Source organism: Pseudophryne corroboree, chromosome 9 (assembly GCF_028390025.1).
Source record: "Pseudophryne corroboree isolate aPseCor3 chromosome 9, aPseCor3.hap2, whole genome shotgun sequence".
Lineage (NCBI taxonomy): Eukaryota > Metazoa > Chordata > Amphibia > Anura > Myobatrachidae > Pseudophryne > Pseudophryne corroboree.
Genome location: NC_086452.1, coordinates 307,227,961 through 307,239,774, shown reverse-complemented (window position 1 = coordinate 307,239,774; position 11,814 = coordinate 307,227,961). Strand labels below are relative to the sequence as shown.

The 11,814-nt window shown below is 41.9% G+C and overlaps 1 pseudogene; it reads right to left on the bottom strand.

The window, feature by feature from the left end:
• Positions 1 to 7,799: 7,799 nt before the first annotated feature.
• Positions 7,800 to 7,918, bottom strand: LOC134964122 (5S ribosomal RNA; annotated as a pseudogene).
• Positions 7,919 to 11,814: the final 3,896 nt, after the last annotated feature.

Here is an 11,814-nt window from a genome sequence, read left to right as displayed (position 1 = left end):
ATCTTGTATGGTGGCTGCTAGAGAGAGTGCCGATATTGTGCTGGGATCATCTTCCTGCTCATAATCCTGTGGAAAATGTAAAATGGGATACAGCTGGCAAGGGTTAGCGTTAGTACATTTACCAATCATATTTCTATCCTGTACCAATGCACCATTGCTTGTAGCCACTTTCTCCCCAACATTATATGGTGGTGGTGGTGCGGTCGCCATTGTTTTCCCTCTAGGTTTGGAACCTGCTGCGCAAGCTAATTCCCTTTGCACATCCCCCTCTTGCTGCCATAAATTTAAACAATCTGTATGTCTAATCCTTTGTTTTCTGGATTTTATCAGACATATCCTTATCCTTAAGTTCTGCTATACCTCCGGTTCAAAGCTACCCTATCTTTGTCAGTCATACGTAACCATTCATTGCAAAAAGCCTCCGTGTGTGAACCATACTTTTCACACATAATAAACCTTGCTGACCCTCTTGGTCGCAATTCTGACCTTCTCGGTCTCACTTCTTCAGCCTGAACCCTAGCTACCAAACGCCCACTGCTTGTGCAATTGGATCCCATCGCGGACTTTTTGCCAATAAATGCAATCCCCAATGCACACCACAGATAGACGGTGAAAGACACCTAGCGCTTTCACTCGCTCCTTTTCCGCTGAGTATCACGACTCACTCCAATAGTGAACACCGCGTACCCAGTGAGGCCCTATCTAGTTTCTATTTACTGGAAGTGTTAGGAGTGACTTACCTTTTCCAGTAAATATCCGCCGCTGGAGATTTTCCTGAGAGAGACCAGCGAAAACTCCCTATACACTTTTTATACACAAATCACGCTTGCGTATGCTCTATACAGCGCTAATGATACCGCGATTCTACGCAAAAAGCTTGTAAAAAGGGTATCAAGTTGCGCTATCTATCGCACCCACAAACACGCGGTCCAATCGCACAGCGTATAGGTACTTGTTACCTATCTGCCGTACAACCACGGGTCAATGTACAAACTGTAACCCTCAGCTCGGAGCGTAAAAAAAAACCTTTTTACCTCAATACTACACAATGCATAATTCCCTATTACGCTCCTCTGCAAATCTCCTCACGATTTGCGTATTTCAATCTATATTAACGTGAGTCAGCCACCTCACGCCACCAAGCCTCCACTCACTTGGTGTACCACACTACGGGATCCCGAATTTCCTGGGTTCAATATCCACTCCTACGTTCGCTCACTCAAATACACTTTGGTTTTTCTGTACAGAAAATTTTAATTCATTCAGATAGGCAGCTTTACCCCTAGAGGCAATACAGTTTAAACAAAAGTTTTATACTAATCTGCTTTAGAAACCGAGTAGATTTGTGCTATTGTAGCATGGCTACTGTCCCACCTTTGAACTAAACGACACTATTGTGTAATTTGTACTTAGCGCCCGCACTCTTACGCACTTTGCATAAACACGCGACCGTGTGTGTCCCTTACGCTGCGTGCGCAGTCCTGTACTTTGTCCGAGACACGTGTACAAAACCGTGCATCCGCAATAAAACAAATCCCGCAGCTCTATAAATGTGAGCAATGCTAACTATAATCGCTCACAAGCACAACCGCTTGTTCTGTGTAACCTTTAACGACCGGGCCAGACTTGCGTGTTATGCTTTATATTTACTTCCTTAAACACTGTTATTTTAGTTTTAACGATATAGCAACAAACGTATCCGGTGTCACACAGATCTAAATGAATCTAGCAACCTGAGTCTTATGGCAACAATGTGAGAGGGTATGCAAAGTATGGGTGTCTTTTGTGTACGCTATTTGGCGCGAAAAAATTTTTCACCGTTTTTTAAATAGCTTTTTTCCTGTTGTTTTACGGGTTCTACTAGCACATCTGCAAACCATACAGGGCAGACGTCATCTAATCAGCACACAAGTAGGGTTTTCAGTGTATCCACCGACCAAGAAAAGGTTACGTAGGATACTTTCTTTTCGCCCTTTGCTGATAGATTAAGTCTGCTATGACCTGTTAGGCTGTGAGTATGTGGAAAATTGGATGAGCCCCCAATTGTAAACGCTGATTTACATACAGGACTAAAAGCAACACTTTAAAAAGACATTTCATACACTTTAAATGAAGCCGCTGCGGACGCTATACTAAATCCACAACCTACGTACTTATTACACCATTAGCGTACAGAGTCCCGTACCGTGTACGGACTTTGCGTACAAATGCCGCGCTGACTGTACAAAGTACACGCAGTGCGTACACACCCAAAGATACACCGTGAACCCTTAACAGCTATGCATGCAATAGTAATACACTTTAAACCTTAGCAGGGAAAGGAAAACACGACACCAGATTGTATTTAAACTGCTGGGTTCCGACACCGCAACATATTATTACTGAAAGGGGGTTACAATAACAAAGCAATACAATACAAGAGAATAATGGCTACAGTCAATGGTGCATACTTGTATGGATTTCGCCGCGCTACCCAGTCTGGTCCTCAGTCATCTAGATAGATAACTTTGAGAGTCTTGTGTGACCATGCCTGCAGCTGGCTCCTTTTATACAATCTTCCAAAACTTAACACAATGGATACTGTAATCTCTTTGTCCATTGGACACAGGGATTGTCATTTACAGTACAGGAGAGGTCATAGGTTGGTTTGAATAGGTGGGCGATGTCTGTTCAAGATGCACTTGTGGGTGGTCTCCTCTGGGTTCCCGCCGCATACCTAATGTACAGTAAATACAGTTTATATCTATATTCTGCTCCTGCACATAACTATTCACAGGAACGTGCGATCTTCTGCAAACCAACACCGGAATATTACCCTTCAAATACCCTACAGCTGGATACCAAACACCACCTTATAACCTTGTTCTGTCCCCTTCTATCCTGTAAAGGTGAATCCCTTTGTTCTGATACCATTTAAACTGTTGTAACTTGCTGGTGTGATGCGAGGAGACTATGTGTACATTGTGCACTATTAGGATTAAATATGTAATGTGCTTTGATAGCTTTTCCATGCGTCCACAAACTCTACCGCAAATACTCATACCACGCGCTAATGCGCAGGACCGTGGGAGCGACCATACGCAAATTGCGAATATGCGCACGCACAGCAGAACAAGTACACACACGGAGGCGATCTGTGTGTAGTTTGTACGTGATGTGTGTATTGCAATATTTTTTGACTTTGACACCTGGTTCTGTCAAACATCTGAACGCTAGGTCACGCCCCAATGCGTTTCATCACTTGGACTTCATCAGGAGGCTAGCCTAGCATTGCACCTTCTCCATTTTATGTAACCCATACATGATTGGATATTTATACTTCAGGTGGATTATTTCCAAAATCAGCTGTAACAATAATTACATAGACATAAAATCATATAATTATACAAAACATACATCATAAAACTATTGGCCTTTGCCATATATCATATAAAAATAAGTTTACATCGTACATTTCATAATATAAACAATTAGTTTGAGCTGTTCCCTTTTTGCCATAATTAAGAAACACCTTTTTCAGAAATTGAGTGATTTCAAAACCCAGATAACATTATAGACAACTCAGTGCAGGTAAATGCAACATTTTGATGTTTTAATCATCCATCGTCATCAGGCATATAGATATAACATACAATGCTCACCTTATATCCCCACCATGTCCGGAACTGGAAGAATGACATCCACCATTGACGTCATCTCCCCTCGTCCGTCACCCAGACAACCGGGCACTAATATAAACAAAAGTGACAGCACTGAAGTATAACATCCATGTGATACAATTTGCACACAATTACTGCATAAAACCAATATGTTAATGAGGCACAATACAGAGTTGTTCTACAAAATATACAGTATTACAATAAAACACATAATGTCCAGACTCCTTCCCATTGCATCAATCCTAAATTAGATAAATGCATGTACTGTAGTCCTAGGCTATCATTAAGCCCCTGGGCACCAAAGTATTGAGTCTGTGGATCCATCGTGACTCACATTTCAATAGTTTTAATGATCGATTCCCCCCCGCGTATACTATCGGGGATATGATCAATGATCATGTACCGCAAATTAGCCTGATTATGGCCTGCCTTTGCATAGTGGCATGCTACAGGTTGACCACTCTGTCCTGTGTCAATTGCAGCTCGAATGGATGAGCGATGAGCAGCCATTCGTTCACGCAAAGTCCTATCAGTTTTGCCCACATAATACATGCCACAAGGGCATGTTATAAAGTAAACAATATACCCAGTGGTACATGTTACCTTATGATGGATATAAAATCTTTTACCATTGTAAGGGTGGCAAAAACTGTCGCCTGAGATTAAATATAGGCATGTTATACAGTTGATACATTTATAACATCCATTCTTACGACTTAGAAAGTGAGAAGAAGGGGCAACACTGGTCATATTGGTAATGCCAGTTCTTATAACCTAGTCCCGGATGTTACGGCCACGTGTATAAGATGGCATTAAATTTACCTACTGTAAATTTAAAACAGCATCTGACTAAACAATGGGCTATAACCGTTTGCAGGCACTATTAATATTGCCACTAGCTGTGTTAAAATGATTAACCCAAGGCATATGTTTACTCGGATCATGTTTCTTCCCTGTACTAAGAAGTTCTTCCCTTGGTTCTCTGTTTGGCTGTTAGTAAATCAGACAATTGATACCCACACAGCAAAAACTTCCCAATCATGTTATCAATGTGTTCATTTGTCTTCTTATAGTCACTGCAAATGCGCCATGCTCGAATAAATTGAGAGTATGGAAGTCCATATTTCAATATCTTGGGATGGAAGCTGCTACAATGTAACAGTGTGTTCCTGTCACAGGTTGGTACACACCTTCCCATCCTGTAAAGTCCTATTAAATTCACTTATGCCATGGACTAGATGTGGAAGTTTTCATTCACCTGATTTGCAGCAATATTCACAGCAATACATGAATCCAGCTAACTCATAAACATCACATATTCACTAAAATGTGCACACTTGTAACAAATGAACACCCATCCATGAGCTCTTCATATCTAACAACTTCAACCTGCTGGCTATAACAGAAGCATGGCTCACACAATCAGACATGGCCTCCACTGCAGCACTGTCACACGGTGGTCTCCACTTCTTACACACCTCCACCTCAAACTTGCAGAAATATTAATGCTATTAATTTTCAAGACCTTTCCACCTCTCTGCGACAACTGCTCTCATCTATTTTTGCATTAACTTCTCCTGAGATGGCTGTATCACACCTGAACCAGACTCTAGATATAGCCCTTGATGAAGAGACTCCACCTACCCATCACACTTCATGTAGGCCTAGATGTCAACCATGGCACTCCAAATTTACAAGACACATGCAAAAACTTTCACGTAAAGTTGAACATCAGTGGCGTAAATCTAGTATCCCAAGTGACTTCTTCAAATACAAGACTATCTACCACTCCTATCGTAATGCCCTGGAAACTGTCAAACATTTTTTCCAAACTCTCATTTCTGCTCAAGCCTCTTACCCCAGATGACTTTTTAATACATTTAAATTACTTCTCATCCCTCCCTCACCCAACCCACCAGTCAATATCAAAGCACAAGATCTTTCTTCATACTTCAAGGACAAGATTGATAAGATCCAAGATGAAGTGATATGTTCTTCTACAGCCAGTGACCTGCTCAAATCCCTACCTGAACCCTCTGGTATATTCTCTTAATTTGATCTCAAAAATGAAGATGAAGTATCAAGACTCTTCTCATGGTCCTACTCTACTACCTCTCCTCTAGATCATATACCCTCACAAATAAGTCAAGCTCTGTCTATTGTGTGTCTCCAGCATTCAAATCTCTTTCCCTTGTGTATTTCCAGTGATCAAGTCTACTGCCACCTTCTATGTATTTCCAGCCATCAAACCTCTCCCCCGTGTGTGTCTCCATCAATCACATCTCTCCCCGTTATGTGTCTCCAGCCATCAAGTCTCTCCCCACTGGTGGATCTCCAGCCATCAAGTCTCTCCACCTTGTGTGTCTCCAGCCATTAAGTCTCTCCCCACCTTATGTGTCTCCAGCCATCACGTCTCCCCCCACCTTGTGTGTCTCCAGCCATCACGTCTCTTCCTTATATGTCCAGCAATCCAATCACCAACCTCTTTAGCAAGCTCTCATAATTAACTAACCTTTGCTGTCTTCCCTGAGCTTCTCTCCTCCGTGGTGTGCTCTCTGCTATGAATTACGCTGACAAGACCTTTGGTCAACCCAGCATCACATTGATGGAAGCTGCAGGAGCTGTATGATGGGTGCTGGGATGTACAGGCCATCTACTACTGCTGCTGCTCTGCTGCATGTCATATTTTATTGTAGGACATCCACTGTCAGCTTGGGGCATCTGAAATCTGCAGCAAGTGCAGCAGAGCTTAGATGTCTAGCTTGCCCAGATGCCCCTTTAAATTTGCCTATACTGCCCTATGCCTAGGGCCGCCTCTGGTTGCAGCACATACACAGTGCAACTCAGATGCATGCACAGTCACCTAATAATTGCTCAAATGCGAAAACATCGGCATAGTGTACAACTAGGAATCAGTCCCAGTACTATGTGGGTGTGGGATGATAGATAGACAGTATCTAGTTAGATAGTCAATAGATAGACACCACATGTTATACAGACATTAGGTCGACAGAGTCAGAAGGTCGACAGGGTCAAAAGGTCAACCTTTTGACCCTGTCAAGCTCATGTCTGTCTAACAAGTGGTGTCTATCTATTCACTGTCTAACTAGACATTATCATACGGATACCTATTGTGTAACTATGGCCCTAAAACAATTATCAGTATGCTTGAATTAAAATTATGTAGTTGTGAAATTAAATTAAAAGGGGCGTAGTTTTGACTAATAAGTGTAAAAACTTGTAGGCTGGACCCAAACAAATTAAAGTCAGCATAACTGACTTCAGAAAGTACTGTATAAAGAAACATGAAGAAAGGGGCTTTAGACTTAGGGGTATATGTGCTAAACGTTGAATCGATGCGTTTCAGGTGCTAAAACACACATTTACTAAAAAGACCATTTTTGATATTGATTTGTTTTATGGCTCCTGAAACACATCAGTTTAGATCAAATTAAAATATATAAAAATCAATTTAAAAAAAATGACCTTTAGTGTATGTATGTATGTATATATATATATATATATATATATATATATATATACACACATACAGCTTAGGAACTTAGATTTTTTTCCATTACTCTTCAGATGTAAAAATCTTAAATCTCAAGGTCAGAGCCTAATGTATGTGTATATATAGTAATATTATAGTGGGACAGTGTTGAATTCTCTATACAGTAATGGCTGTTTTCAATCATGCAAGTGATTCTGAATATAAGATATTGCTTCTATTGTGTTGAAAAAGAGAAAAAAGTAGACTCTTTTTTGGTTGCACCCTTACAAAGATAGAGTGATAAGAATAATGTAAAAATGTAACTTTTATTTCATATTGCATATAGTTGTATCCTAGAACAAACAAAAATGATAAAAAAATGCAGGTGTATTTACATAACACCTAAAAAAGGAAAGATTGTGATTATTTTACAGTATGATAGAAAAATATAATTTCACACATTCAACACATATAGTGCACATAATTTTCACCAATATGAAAGATTTATCACAAAATCTCCATACTGGGTCTCTCTCCTACTAGACCTCTGTATTTTAGAATGAAAAATGTGGGAGTTAGAGCAAGAAGGAAGTCTCAAAAGGTGGATCTGCTGTTAGCGTTAGGCACAGAGTCAGATAATACCCCAATTTCTACAACACTTGGTATTCCCAGGTGGTCTCCCGTACAGGTAATAATCAAGCCCAACACTGCTTAGCTTCCAAGATCGGACTGTATTGGGCGTTGACAGTGTGGTATGACAGTAGTAATCATAAAGGAAGTGACTGAGGGATCACTAATGAGAGTCCACCTAGCACCTAGAAAGGCACAAGAAATTGATAAATCTGATAGGATTATCACCTAGGAGATAAGTGTTAAGGGCCGTATTCACGGCTTGATTTGGGGAGAGATGTGTGCTGAGCGGTTTGCTCAGCACATATCTCTCCCCCCGCTCAGCACAGCGTGATATGTGCTGAGCGTGCGGGGGGAGATGGGGGCCGCTCATTTCACCCAGCGGGTGAAGTAAATGACCTGCTAGATTGGCCTGCATGCAGGCCAATCTAGCACCAGCTATAACGATGCGCGGGGCTGCGCATCGCTATCGCTGTGAGGGGTACACACGGAGTGATCGCTGATTAAAATCTAAGCAATCTAGACAGATTGCTTAGATTTTAAGCAGCGATCGCCCTGTGAGTACCCCCCTTTAGGTAGTCAGAAGGAAGTATAGAAACAGATCTGCTGTCACTGTTAGACTGAGTTCAAATATAAGATCTTGAGCCCAGAATCAGAGATGAGAGTCCAATAGTTTAAGTTAGAAAACAGAAACAGGTTTGATAACAGTCAAAAAGAAATACTTCAACTTCTTTCTCACAAGCAATAATCTATTGTCATGGCAATCAAAGTAAGAATACTAATATTGAAAAAAGTTATTTGTAGTAATTCTTGTTCCTATATCAAAAAGGAATAATATATTTGCACATATATCGTATTCATTACATATTAATTACTATTTAATTATACAGCAAGGACAAAACGATGTGATTCTCCCTTCTTTATCTTTCTATAAATAAAGTATAGAATTGTTTCCATATTTCTAAGATATGGTTCTCACTTCAAAACAACTTAATGAGACACCTACAGTGTCAAAAGCAATAACGTAAATGGTCATACACAATTATATAATTTAACTCCTCATAGGATTATAATAGAGAGACAGCATATTAAAGGTATCGAATAGTTTTGCCAACAGTCACATGCACAATAAAGAAAAGAGATACTCAAATATGTAAAACACGCTCTTGAAGCTTTGCTCAAGATATGGTATACCTAAAGGGCCAAACAGGAAATACCTGTCAGAATATGTAGGCTATACGTAGCTGATAAGAAAATGTCATGGGCTCAAATCCGCGAATGAATGAAGGTTGCAGTGTTACCGCGGTCGTGAAGAGGTAAGGTACGGACTGAGGAAGGGCTGTTGAAAGAGTGAGGTCAGCGGGGGTCCAGGAGTGGAGACAGGTCACGGCGGTATCACAGATCAGGAAGATGCGTTTCGCCCGCTAACCAGGTTTGATCACTTCCTGAATTCTATTGTATTGATTCAGGTAATACAAAAATTACTGCGAGCTCTCATTCTCAAATCACTCAATATTTCTGCTTCTTTTTTGCACATTACAGTTGGCTCAGTCTAACTGACAAATTAAACATTGATCTTATTTCTAATGCTGTGCATACACGATCAGATAAAATACCCGTCAGATCAACAGACATTTTATCTGACAGCCAGACACCCAGTAGATATTGTGGCCAAACACTGAGAGAATTTTCAAAGTGTATGGGCAACGATATCTGCATTCTTCCCGTGGGGAGGAGGTATTTCCCTGTTCCTCCACTGTGAAGGAGCAGTGAAGGTGTCGGTCAGTTGGCTGCAGCTCTGCATACACTGCCAGATGCGGACAACCAATTATAAGATCTAGCAGAAATACTGGATGATTTGGTTTATCTGATCTATCGATGTGTTCAAATCGGTTGTGTGAATAGGCAGTACAATTACAGTATCTGGCCCATCCATCAATCCAATGTGTGTCCACATTGTTACTGTACATGTATCTAAATATGGATCTAAAAAAATAATTGGCTGATCAGTCCAATAATAGGATTTTAATTACCTACTGGTAAATCCTTTTCTCGTAGTCCGTAGAGGATGCTGGGGTTCCATTTAGTACCATTGGGTATAGATGGGTCCACTAGGAGCCATGGGCACTTTAAGGGTTTAATAGTGTGGGCTGGCTCCTCCCTCTATGCCCCTCCTACCAGACTCAGTCTAGAAACTGTGCCCAAGGAGACGGACATTCTTCGAGAGAAGGAAATACACAGATAGTAGTGAGATTCACAACAACTCACACATAACAAAAGGAAAGCCAAGCTAACCCAACTGAAACGATTCAGCAACAACTGAACCAACAATACTTAACCAAGTAACAATGCAGGAAAACAAAGCACTGGGCAGGCACTCAGCATCCTCTACAGACTACGAGAAAAGGATTTACTGGTAGGTAATTAAAATCCTATTTTCTCTTACATCCTAGAAGATGCTGGGGTTCCATTTAGTACCATGGGGATGTACCAAAGCTCCCAGTACAGGAGGGAGAGTGCTGAGGTTCCTGCAGAACAGATTGACCAAACTTTAGGTCCTCAGAGGCCAAAGTATTGAACTTGTAGAACTTAGCATACGTGTTCGATCCTGACCAAGTAGCTGCTCGGCAAAGCTGTAAAGCCGAGACACCCCGGGCAGCCGCCCAAGAAGAACCCACTTTACGAGTAGAGTGGGCCTTAACAGATTTTGGACACAGCAAGCCTGCCGTAGAATAAGCATGCTGGATAGTAAGCCTGATCCAGCGAGAAATCATCTGCTTAGAAGCAGGACACCCAATCTTGTTGGGATCATAAAGGACAAATAGTGAGTCCGACTTCCTGTGACGAGAAGTTCTCTTCACATAAATGTTCAAAGCCCTCACAACATCCAATGACTTTGAGGTAATTGAGGAGTCAGTAGCCACTGGCACCACAATAGGTTGGTTGATATGAAAAGCCGACACAACTTTTGGAAGAAATTGCTGATGTGTTCTGAGCTCAGCTCTATCCTCATGGAAAATCAAGTGGGGTCTCTTGTATGACAATGCCCCCAATTCCGACACACGTCTAGCAGATGCTAATGCCAACAGTCTGACTGCCTTCCAAGTAAGAAACTTGACATCCACCTCCTGTAAAGGCTCGAACCAATCCAATTGCAGGAACTGCAGCACCACATTAAGATCCCAAGGTGCCGTAGGAGGCACAAAGGGTGGTTGGATGTGTAGAACCCCTTTCAAGAATGTCTGAACCTCAGGGAGAGAAGCCAATTGTTTCTGGAAGAAAAAGGACAAGGCCGAAATCTGGACCTTTATGGAGCCCAAGCATAGGCCCACATCCACACCTGCTTGCAGAAAGAGGAGAAACAGTCCCAGTTGAAACTCCACCATAGGAAACTTCTTGGATTCACACCAAGATACATATTTTTTTCCAAATCCGGTGGTAATGTTTAGACGTTACTCCCTACCTAGCCTGTATCAGGGTAGGAATGACCTTGTTCGGAATGCCCTTCCGAGCTAAGATTTGGCATTCAACCTCCATGCCGTCAAACGTAGCCGTGGTAAGTCTTGATAGGCGAACGGCCCCTGTTGTAGAAGGTTCTCGCAAAGAGGAAGAGGCCTCGGATCCTCCAGCAGTAATTCCAGAAGATCTGCGTACCAAGCCCTTCTTGGCCAGTCTGGTGCAATGAGGATCGTCTGAACTCCTGTTCTTTTTATTAGTTTGAGAATCCTTGGGATGAGTGGAAGTGGAGGGAACACATACACTGACTGGAACATCCACGGAGTTACCAGTGCGTCCACCGCCGCTGCTTGTGGGTCTCTTGACCTGGAACAGTACCTCCAAAGCTTCTTGTTGAGGCAAGAGGCCATCATGTCTATCTGAGGTACACCCCATCGCCTTGTCACCTCTGAGAACACCTCCGGGTGGAGGCCCCATTCTCCTGGATGGAGATTGTTTCTGCTGAGGAAGTCCGCTTCCCAGTTGTCCACTCCCGGAATGAAGATTGCTGACAGCGCCACCGCATGCTTTTCTGCC